General features: G+C 44.6%; 1 non-coding gene across 1 annotated transcript; it reads left to right on the forward strand.

The window, feature by feature from the left end:
- Positions 1-11,879: 11,879 nt before the first annotated feature.
- LOC131305779 (small nucleolar RNA R71) lies at positions 11,880-11,988 on the forward strand. Its single transcript, XR_009193338.1, has one exon. It is a non-coding gene; the product is annotated as a small nucleolar RNA R71 (small nucleolar RNA).
- The last annotated feature ends 673 nt before the right edge of the window (positions 11,989-12,661 follow it).

Raw genomic sequence — 12,661 nt, forward strand, 5'->3', positions numbered from 1 at the left:
TGAACTAATTGGAACCCAGCTACACTGATGCAATACAAAAGTAGACCACTTTTTTTTTCTCCGAAAATTGCAAAATGATTATATTAGAATTATCTAAATTAACTATCAAAATTCAATCAGCAAAGAGTCAGTGAGTTTGTGTTGGTATGAATGTGCGTGTGTGAGAGAAAGAGGGAGAGTTGACCTTCAAAATCAGAGTCATTGAACACAAACATGTAAATACAAAAAAGTCTGATAAGATTAAAAAAAAAAAAAAAACCCAAAAAATCTTCCTAATTAGGATTTTCAACACACCGATTCGCATTTCTCCACGGCTTCCCCCAAAACGCATCACAATTTCTCTATGGGCTCTTCTGTCAGGTTTTTCATAGGGATTTTTTTTAGCATCGATTGGCACCTCGAATCGATTAGGGTTTCTTTCGAACACCTAAAAGATTGCTTGAGTGAGAGAGATAGACGAGAGAGAGAGAGAAACGGTTTAATGTTTAGGAAAAGGTTTTATTACCTTTTTTTGACTTCTAACCTTTGATGGATATGTTTACCATAATGGTATTTGAGGCAGCTGAAAATTTGGAAAATTGTGTTTATTCGGAAATAAGAGCCTAAAAGGAATGAATAGCGGAAGATTAATTTGTACCATCATTTATTCGGAAATAAGAAATCACAATTTTAGGTTTCCTTTTCAAATATATCGTTAACTCATCTACTCGTAGAAAAAATATGTACCGATTCTAGGATCTAAAATATATAGATTCAAAAACAGCTAGCTGAACTTACTGATTAAAAAAAAAAAAAACGTTTCATCTTATTTCCAAATTTTTGGCTAGCTGATTGCATTAATTGTAAATGTCATCATACTTTCCAAATATACCATTTCAATCCTCATGCGATTTCGGGTAGTTGATTTCGGATTTCCAAATATACCATTTCAATCCTCCTGTCAATGTCAATAGAATTTTAAATCAAAATTATGTGATAATGTCAATCCTCTTGTAAATTTTAATAGCTGATTTCGGGTTCCCAAATTCAAAATTTCAATCATCCTTCGGCCTTGGCCCATTTCGGGTAGCTAGTTGCTTGATCTGTCGGGTGTATTAAAATAAAGACGCGAAAACGTGTCCCAAGCGTAGGACTCTCGACCAATGTAGCACAATAATTCCGGAAGTACCGGAGTCGAACCACAGAGACGGACGGACGGTGTTGACTCAATTGTGATGAACTTTAGTTTAATCTGGCTCTTAGGTAGCCACCCTTTGTCAATTGATTGATGGATTGATCGCCTAAACTACTAAATTGAATTAATTAACTATGAATTTAACGGAGAGTACAGCCGTGGGAACCCAGCGTCTGCAACTAGCCTAACCAATATTCACTCGGGACACAATTATTTGATTCACTGATTTCAGAATAAGGGAAGAGGGGGTTCCCAATAAATGCCTACCGCCTGTCACCAGCCCTCATGCGCATTTGAAATCTGATGATGCCTGGGTTTTGTTTATTAGAAAAGGATTCTCTTTCGTATCCCAAAATTGTCGGAAAAATAAATTAATACGTACCCGAGGTAAAATACTGATTAAATTAGTCACAGGACTCCTTCGTCCCGTGGCTGCACCCTAAGGAACTACTCACACATGCTTGGAGTAACAGGCAATAAAAACCTAGATAAAAACATGATCATCTATTTTTAATAGAAATGGAAAATAAAAGAAAGATCTACGAAGAGTAATTAATAACGAACAACTTTAATTAATGAAGAAAATCTCAAACGTTACCAGAATCCAAGCGATTGAAGGAAGTAGTGCAGAAAACTTAAGAACTGAGAGAAAACAAAACAACGTTAGTTGAAAAAGCTGCTACGTAAAGTCTGCAATGAAAAATCTACCCTAAAACTAAGTTAAAACGGGGTATTTATATTAATCCCCCTTAAAAACAATTAAAATCCTAATTATAATCGGAATTCGAACCGAGACGACCCCAAAACGCCGCCGTTCCATGCACTCGTAAGCCCTCGGTAGCGCTACACCAAAATAGGTGTAGCGCTCGCGAATCCATTAAGGGCGTGTTTCGTTGACCTGCTGACGTGGCCGTTGACCCCCTTCAGTCTAAATGTAGCGCTATACCCAAAAGGGTATAGCGCTCGCGAACTCTCTGATTCCTTCGTGCTCCTTTTGTTCCACTTTTGAGCGCTAGGTCTTTTTATTGTAGCGCTCACGAAGGCTTCATTCACTTTTTCACGAATTCTTGCTCCCATACTTAGTCCACACAGCCCTCTTGCTTTCCGAACTCCATCTTGGCCTTTATGAATACCTCTCAATAGCGCGAAAACATCTCAATTCCCTGCAAATTAGGCACAAACACAAAATCCAACCACGTGCACGCATTAAATGGAAAATGAGACTTAATCGCACGTCTAACGTGCTAATTTCCCTACTTAGGCGCTAAAATCCTATGCATTTCACGCGCCTATCACATCCCCCAACTTGAGCGTTGCTAGTCCCTAGCAACCAACGAAATAAAAATAACAAAACAAGACTCAACAGGGGATACGAGAATTATGCAACCTGTATAAAAATTAAGTGAACATAAAATTTCCTCCTCATTGCCACCTTTAACTCAGTCACATGCATGCCCTAGCTATTATTTGAACCATTCCGCACCAAAACATACTAGAGATGAAACGTCCCCACAAAGTTACAATGTTACTCTTGCTTACCGGAACACTCAACATCCCATGCGAGGCGCTTGGCGACCAACGTGAGATGGAATAAAAATCACCACGTGCCAATCAAACTAACGCCAATTAAAACAATGAAAGCTCAACGGAATAAAGATACCACATGTTCATAGCTAAATGTAAAACATGCATGCACGAGAGTTAACAACGTGCATTGGGTCAACTAAGGGCTTCATTGGCTTTTAACAACCGAGGTTGCAAAAGATAAGGAAAAATACAAAGGATGACGGCCTATAGAAGCGCATGGACAGCCTACCCTGACTGGCCGCCACCTTGACTCTTAGCAGACCTCCAATACATAGACAAAATCACACCCCCACATGAAATAACGCATAAAATAACAGACTCGAAGAAGACACATGAAATAACACCACCACCCAGTCTAGCTCTATGTTCAGTTCCCATCTCCAGCATCCGAATGCTGCTCCTCCTCAGGCTCATCCCCAAAATCATCGCTCACCTCTAATGCCGGCCACCTCCTAGGTTGGAACGGCCCTGGATTTTCCCCAGACATCTGTGCCTCCATGTGGCGCTGCCTATCAAGTAAGTCCGCCTGATTCCGAGCCAACTGCCTTTGCTCTCTCTTTAACTTGCGCTGGCTCCTAGCAATGCCTGTCAAACAACCAAAAATCTTTTCCAGCCAAGTCTTAGTACTAGCACTAGCCGGTGGCGGAGTCAGTAACGATCCCTCTACCCCTCTTAACTGGGCCATACTCCGGTGAATAAACGAGGAATCCAAATCCCCCGGCAGTAGATCATCATTACTATAGAATCGCTTTCCCGGAACATTTCTAGTCCTCAAAATTTTGGTAACTAAGCACGGGAAAGGCATCCTCAAAGTAGTCGGAGCATCTCTAAAATCACACATTTGCCCAAAAATATAAAGGGCCCAATCAGAAACCGTGTCCTCACCCATGAATGCATACATCAAGTTTCCAACCGACCTCTGGGGTGCGCCCTCCCGACCCCGAGGATACAAATTAAAGCAAATCACTTGGTTGATAAACCTATACGCAGTCGTGAATCTACCAGGCCAGTGAGGAATCCTAGCATTCTTTCGGTGCTCATACAGATATCCAGCTATCTCATTCTGATCAAAAGTTTCATCCGGCCTAGGGAAATTAACAGGTCTCGTGGGCCTCTGATAATCTAAAGCAGTGGCTATCTCAGCCACATCAATAAAAACTGAAGTATTACCTACTCGTGAAGTAATCCGGGCACCCGGAGCCAAAAAGTGACCCGGCTCCGGCACAACCATATTCCTATAAAACTCCTCACATAAAGCATTGTTGTACCCAGGATTAGGAGTGAACCAATACCTTAGACCTTGGTCCCGAATGGCGGCAAAAGGTTCAAAATTTGCCGGCCATAACCCATCATCAACAATGTGTCTTTCGTTCTTTACGCCCCGCTCCTTTATGGAAGCCTCCCATTCCGCTTGACTATCTCTGTCAATCTGCTCCCGGTCCCTACGCTTAGCCCGGGTCTTTGGAACTTCCTCCGGTGGACCAGAGGCTCCAGCCACTGCCTTCCCTTTGCCTAAATTTTGCTTTTTGGGTGCCATACTCTCGGTGGGTTTTGGGCTAAAAAGGTTGTTTTTGGGATTTTCTGATCTGGGAATTTTAGGGAGTTAGGGGAATTTTGGGTTGGATAATATGGTAGAGGAGGGTGAGAGGAGTATTTTTGTGGATTTTGGTGAAGATTGGTGGAGTTTTGAGGGAGATATGAAGTTTTAAGGTTTAGGGTTTGAGTTGGTTATGGAGTTTTGGAGGTCTGGAAGTTGAAAAGAAGAAAGGAAGAAGATGATTGTGATGGAGGAGAGAGAGAGTAAAGATTCGTGGGGTTATGTGGGGTATTGGAAAAAAAAAAAATTCTGAAAAGGTAATAATGGGGTGGACCCCCCTTTGACCGTCCAGCGTTCTTTTTTTTTTTTTTTTTCTGGACCCTAGCGCTACACCCAAAGTGGTGTAGCGCTCCCGAATGGCTAACTCCTTTTTTTTTTTTTTTTTTTTTTTTTCTTTTAGCTAATAACTGCTGAACGGGTCAAAGGTCAGTTGACTTCGGTTTTCCTCTTTTTCAAAATTTCTCTCTTATTTAAAAGGGATTATGGCTAGGCTTAAGAATGGTTTAAGGATTTGGGTTTTTACCAAGATACAGCACCAAAAGCAAAACTTTAATTCTCACCGAATGACGATGCTCCTTAATCTCAACAATTCGAGGCCTCTAAACTGTGCACAGAGCTGGACCACCAAACACACACCCCATCCAAACACCGGTTTCCTAAGTTGACACAGATATTGACTGACACGGACGGGTCTAAAACGGATCAACGGGACTCATTTAGTGGTTTAATCATACAAGAACTGCCTTGTTTCATCCCCTAAGCACGTTTCCAACTCTCAATCATGCATGCAAAATATTTAGACTACGACAAGCGGTGCAAACGCCTACTATTTTATGCAATTGCGGAAATCAAAGAACAAAGAAACATGGGAATGCTTTCAGGACACACTGTGAACTAAGTGGGAACATCTACTCAACATTGCTTATGGTGCGAAAATACTTAAACAGAGATACCAGATATATGCATGTAAACGAGTTAAACAGGCAAACAATAAGACAAAAATCTAGCATGCTCATCTAACTCATACAAACAAGCATAACAATCGTATCCCCAGACAAAAATAAAAAAAAATAAAAAAAATAAAAAAAATAAAAACCTAAACCAACTAACAACGCTCAAAAATAAAAAATAAAAATAAAAGCAAGTGTACAAAGTACACCCCTTCCCCCAACTGGAAATGCGCTTGGTCCCCAAAGCATGGAGACACTGAACAAGAAAGAGCAAAAAGAAGGAAAGAGTGAACCTGGGGTGGCAGCCAACCACCGTGACCTCGGCCGATGTTCGAGGAATTTACTGTCACTGTTGCGTTTCGTCATCGGAACTGCTTCCAGAATTCGCTCCTTCGGACCTCACGAGGTCCACAGCTAGTCACATAGAGCCGCGCCAATGCTTTATCGGACTGACAACCGCCACACATAGTGGCACCCCTGCTCGAGGCTCCTGAATGCCTCACTCACACCGGCGGAGAGGCCCAAACTACCAAGGCTGATGTGGTAGCATGCTCATCCTGCAAAAGTCTTAAGAACCAACTACCTACTAGGCAACATATGACATTAGTACCGCCCGCTAGTAGAAGCCGGGCCACAACAAGAAACAATAATGAAAATAAAAGAACACCACCAGACATTCACGCAGTCTCACGAGTCATACTTTTCTTCCCGAGTCTCACCGAAGAGACAAAACTCGGGTGGCTATACTAGACCGTCAAATGTGTTACATTACGCTCGAAGTAAAATTTACCGCTTGACCTCGCCAAGCAATTAAGCCCAGCGTTCCCTCGGTCGAAACAAAGTGAGACAAGAACAAAAGTAAATCTCACCCACAGACCTAAGCTGCCACCGATAGGGACAATTTCGGAGAGCACGGATCATTAACGGTAAACTACCACAAAGACGGACTACTAAAAGTCCGATACAATAATGCGTTGATGAAATCTTTTGAATGAAAAGCCCGAAACACAAAGAAACAACAACCAAAAAGAGAACTATGTACAAAATATACAGTATGTGCATTATTCACAAGATTCATGAGTTAATATCAGAACTCGGAGCGTCCAAGTCATCGCTGGACTCCGCCAAACAATTAAGTCCAGCGTCCCCTAAGATCGTAACTAGGCAGGCACAAGATAGGGCCAAGTGCGGTTATGGAGCACGGGAATACCAAAGCCTAACCTATGATCTATACCGCCCCCGATGGGGCTAATCTGGGAGACGTGAGTGGTGCACGGTGAATTACTCCTATCAGAAAAGCTAACTAAAACCCTATGTCACGGATATTAAAAATTATCCTAGTAATAAAGAACAAATAAATAAAAGATGAAAATACATAGATTGTGCCAAAAGCAAAAGATCCTAGGAAAAATCCAATGCTACTGACACAAAATTGCCCTTACTAACCGGAGCTGGGCACACGATCCTTATTTTAATAGCGGCGTGCGGAGCTATAAACCCAAGTCAATGATGGGTACCCCTATCGCTAGGGGCCGGGCCCGACAAACAATTAAGTCCAGCGGTACGCTTTCGCTCCCCGTGCAAATCATGACTATCAAATTATGCAACCGGGTCATCCTGATAGACAGGATTGACCAATTCCTCATCCGGTTCACCTACTTCTAGAAATTCCAAATAGGGTTTCAGGCGCTGCCCATTAACTTTAAACACATGATCATCCTTAGAATCTTGGACATCGACTGAACCATTTGGATATACCTGAACCACTACATAGGGACCGTCCCAACGTGACCTCAACTTCCCTGGAAACAAATGGAGACGCGAATTATAGAGCAACACTTTCTGACCAATCTTAAAGGTTTTGCGCTGGATATTCCTATCATGATACGCCTTAACCTTAGCCTTATAGATGCTAGCGTTCTCATACGCGTCATTCCGAAGCTCCTCGAGCTCACACAACTGTAATTTCCTATGCTCACCTGCCTCACGTAAACTTGAATTGACTTTCTGTATGGCCCAATAGGCCTTCTTCTCTAACTCAACTGGCAGATGGCAGGCCTTACCGTAAACAAGCCGGTAGGGTGAAGCACCCAACACGGTCTTATAAGCAGTGCGGTAGGCCCACAACGCATTGTTTAACCTGGTGGACCAATCTTTCCTCGTCACACCTACAGTCTTCTCTAAAATCCTCTTAATCTCTCTGTTAGCTAATTCGGCCTGCCCATTAGTCTGGGGGTGGTATGCAGTGGATACCTTATGAGTGATTTGAAACTCCCCCATCAATTTCCCAAATGACCGACTCGTGAAATGCGTGCCCTGATCTGAGATAATGGCGCGTGGCACGCCAAACCTCGACAAGATATTAGCCTTAAGAAACTCTAGGACGACTTTAGACTCCAAAGATTTAGTGGGAATCGCTTCCACCCACTTTGACACATAATCCACTGCTAACAGAATGTACTCGAAACCATGAGACATAGGAAATGGACCCATAAAATCGATGCCCCAGCAATCAAATACCTCTAACACAAGAATGGGCCGGAGGGGCATCTCCTGACGTGAAGACAGCTTGCCAAGCCGTTGGCAACGGTCACATGACCTACAGAACGCTTGCACATATTTAAACATATCGGGCCACCAGAACCCGCACTGCAAAATCTTGGCGGTGGTCTTCTTCGAAGAGAAGTGACCCCCACACGCCTCCCCATGACAAAACTCTATAATCCCCTGCTGATCAGCCTCGGGGACACATCTACGCACAATTTGATCCGCGCAGTACTTGAACAAATATGGGTCATCAAAAATGTACTGTCGGACACTCCTTAAAAACCTCTGCTTTTCCTGGGTAGACCAATGGGAAGGAATCTGCCCGGTTACTAAGTAATTGGCAATATCAGCATACCACGGGCACTCGTTAGCAGCAAACAATTGCTCATCTGGAAAAGAGTCTCTAATGGGAAGATCCGAGGTGGGATCCTCGAACTCCAGGCGAGACAGATGATCAGCTACTACATTCTCTACCCCTTTCTTATCCTTAACTATGAGATGGAATTCTTGCAGCAACAAAATCCATCGAATAAGGCGAGCTTTCGCATCCTGTTTGGTCATTAAGTACTTTAGGGCCGCATGATCGGTGAACACCGTAATCTGCGACCCCACCAGATAGGATCGAAACTTATCTAAGGCAAACACCACTGCTAACAACTCTTTCTCGGTAGTGGTGTAATTCATCTGTGCCTCATTGAGTGTCTTGCTCGCATAGTAAACCACAAATGGGTCTTTCCCCCTCCTCTGTCCTAAAACAGCTCCAACTGCATAGTCAGATGCATCACACATTAACTCGAAGGGAAGACTCCAATCAGGAGACTGCACAATAGGCGGAGTAGTGAGACTCCGCTTCAACTCTTGGAATGCCTCCTCACACTTATCGGACCACACAAAGGGTGCGTCCTTTGCTAACAACTGACACAACGGACGGGAGATAGCACTAAAATCTTTAATGAATCGCCGGTAAAAACCAGCGTGTCCAAGAAATGAACGCACATCTCTGACAGACTTGGGAGTAGGAAGTTTACGAATTAAGTCTATCTTAGCCTTATCCACCTCGATACCCTTGGAGGACACAATGTGTCCCAACACAATCCCTTGGGTTACCATAAAGTGGCATTTTTCCCAATTCAGCACCAAGTGCTTCTCCTCACATCTCTGCAATACTTTTCCTAAATTCTCGAGGCACCCATCAAATGAGTCCCCGAAGACCGAAAAATCATCCATAAAGACCTCCACTATTCTCTCCACCATGTCACTAAAAATCCCCATCATACACCTGGAAAAAGTACCAGGTGCATTGCACAACCCAAAGGGCATGCGACGGTAAGCATAAGTACCATACGGACACGTAAAAGTGGTCTTTTCCTGGTCTTCTAACGCAACCTCTATCTGATTGTATCCCGAATACCCATCCAGGAAACAATAAAAAGCCCGACCAGCTACCCTCTCCAGGATTTGGTCAATGAAAGGGAGAGGGAAGTGATCTTTCCGGGTGCTCACATTGAGCTTCCGGTAGTCTATGCATACTCTCCATCCCGTTGGAACTCGGGTTGGTACGGACTCACCTCGCTCATTAGTAATAACTGTCACCCCAGCCTTCTTAGGCACTACCTGAACTGGACTCACCCACTCACTATGGGCGATTGGGTAAATGATACCCGCATCTAAGAGCTTTAAAACCTCAGCTCGAACCACCTCTTTCATGTGGGGATTCAAGCGCCGCTGAGGCTGCCTAGAGGGTTTCACACTATCCTCAAGATCGATTCGGTGTGTACACACCGTTGGGCTTATACCATGCAAATCTGCTACAGTCCAGCCAAGTGCGCCTATGTGCTCTCTCAGCAAATCAAGCAACTTCCTCTCTTGATTCTCCTCAAGGGATGAGGAGATCACTACCGGATAAGTATCACTGCCCTCTAAAAAGGCATACTTGGGTGTGTCCGGCAGAGGTTTTAACTCTGGTTTCGGCGGCTGAACTGAAGACGGAAGAACCTTGGGCGGAGGGTCGCCAAGAGGCTCAAACAATGGGTCATAAGAGACCCCACATACTTCCTCTACTGAATCCTCAACATTTAATAACTCTAACAAACTTCCCACCTCTGGAGAATCTAAAAATGACGCCTCCTCGGCGGTAAGAGCAATCTCCAGAGGATCCTTATACAAAACTGTATCTATATGCTCCTGCACGAGCGCATCAATCAAACTCACCTCTTCTACCTCCTCATCATCCTCCTCAAGAGTGTTAACATTATAGACATCCACCTCCATCATCTCCTCGCCAACAGACAACTGGACTCTGCCAGTTTTGCAATTCATGACGGCATTGGAGGTGGCTAGAAAAGGACGACCTAGAATAATGGGAGTCTTCTCTAGAACCTCAGGGTTTCGGCAAGTGTCTAGAACAATAAAGTCTGCGGGAAATTTGAACTCACCTACCTGAATCATTACATCCTCCACCACACCTTTGGGTACTCTCACACTCCTGTCTGCCAACTGCAATGTGACAGGAGTGGCTCTCAAATCCCCTAGACCTAGCCTCAAGTAAACTGAATAGGGGAGCAAGTTAACACTTGCTCCCAAATCCAACAATGCCTTATCGAACGTCTGGCCTGCTATATCTATGGTAATGGTGGGACACCCAGGATCCTTGCACTTGGCAGGAATTTCAGTCTGAAGGATGGAGCTCACCTGCTCGGTCAGAACCACATTATTCTGACCCTTGTGCTTTTTCGTGCAAAGGTCTTTCAATACCTTCGCGCACTGGGGAAAAGACTCAATAGCCTCCATCAGGGTGATAGGGAATTGCACCCTCTTAAAAAGTTCAATCATTTGATGGTTCATATTCTGTTTAGGTTTCACCGCTAACCTCTGGGGAAATGGAGCTACTGGCACAACCTGCGGTGTTAGAGTCGTGGGGTTTGCAGCTGCAGGTACCACCACCACTGGTGACTCCTCATCATCCTTCTCCTCTTTCCTAGGGACATCAACAAAATCAGGAGTTGCTTTTGGTGCATCAACCGGCTCCGGGGGTGGAGCTGGTTTCTGCTTTGGCTGGATGGACTTATCGATCTCCTTCCCACTCCTAAGAATGGTGACCGACTTAGCCTCCTCCTGATTTGGGTTATGAATATTGGAACCTGAAGAATTTTCTAAATAATGGGCCCCTGCTGTACTACCCTGGGCCGGAAACTTACCTTTCTCCTGTTGCAGATGACCGATCACCGCAGTGAGCTGTGACATTTGGGTTGTAAGAGCCCCAATTTGCTGTCTCGTTTCCGTCTGAAATGTCATCTGTGACTGCATCAGGGAATTGACAGTATCATCTAACTTATGGTCACGCGCGGTCATCTGTGAATACCCTGGGGGAGGACCACGAGTGGATGGTCCTGCCCCTCTACCAGCCTGTGGCTGGAAGTGAAATGGGATAACTTGGCCCTGAGGGGGCCTGGACGATTGGGCCTGTTGAAACTGCTGCGGCGGAGGTGGCCCAAAGGATTGAGCTTGACCTCCACCCACGGGTCTGGAGTCAGACCACCCAAAATTGGGGTGATCCTTCCATCCCGCATTATACGTGGTAGAATAAGGATCCCAAGTCCTAACTGCATTGACTTCCTCCTGGGTAAAATGACTTGCCCCCTTGGCGGCAATAAACCCAGGGCAAACGGTCGCGGTGTGCCCTTTACATTCACACCACACGCACACTTCCTCAATTGATACCTCATGAACTGGTCGAGCCTGCCTCACCTCTAGTTCCTCTAACCTCTGAGCCATTTTCTCCACTTGAGCTTGAAGCCGCTGGTCACGAATGGTGACCGGGATAACACTGGACCCAGAAGGTCCGGATCGCTCAAAATCGGATGGCTCTAAAGCCCTCTGCCTATCAGCTAAGTCATCTAAGAAATCCCATGCCTGGTCTGCTGTTTTGGACAAGAAATCGTCCCCTTTACAAGAATATTCTATGTGCTGGACTGACTCAGCATTGAGACCAAGATGAAAGAACCCAATTAACTGAATTCTCTCAAAGCCATGGTGTGGCAGCCTTAGGAGCAATTCCTTGAAGCGCTCCCATGCCTTGAGAAATGACTCATCCCTCTCCTGCCTAAAACCTTGGATTTGACGCCTATAAGTCTTAGTCTTAGCCTCAGAGAAGTACTTCCTATAAAATGCATCACGCACTTGTGCCCAAGTGGTGAAAGACTGAGACTTTTGCATTCGAAACCACAGAAGCGCGCCATCTTTCAATGTCGCCTCAAAAAGCTTGAGACACGCATTCTCATATTGGGTATTAGACGCAAGGTTGCGCACCAATCCCTCAAATGTCCGCACATGTTCGTACGGATCATCACACTCTCTCCCGTGGAAACTAGGGAGACTATTAAGGACACCAGGCTTTACTGTAAAGGCATTTCGTGCCTCTTGTGTTTCTTGAGGGAACACAATAGGTCCGAGAGGAGTGGTTCTCTCAGGATGCATGTGCTGCCTCAAGGACGGCTGAATAGCTACCTGCCTATCTCCCATCTCAACGGATTCTGACTCTGATTCTAAAACCGACTGGAAAAGTGGATTACTGACACTAACTGACTCAAAAGGCAAATCTATATAAAAACCACTAATGGGAATGGACTCTGACTGATGCTCAGCTGAGTCTGACTCTAAACTAGAAGATGAAGAACTAGAAGACACAGGCTGACTCGACTCCAGTTCTTTTCGAACTAAACGATGTGTCGGGTCGCGATAATAAAGAGGGTCCTGTTTAAAGGACACCTTCTTCTCTCTACCTATGGTGACTCAACTAAAAGACAA

The sequence above is a fragment of the Rhododendron vialii genome, chromosome 10a (genome assembly GCF_030253575.1).
Source record: "Rhododendron vialii isolate Sample 1 chromosome 10a, ASM3025357v1".
Lineage (NCBI taxonomy): Eukaryota > Viridiplantae > Streptophyta > Magnoliopsida > Ericales > Ericaceae > Rhododendron > Rhododendron vialii.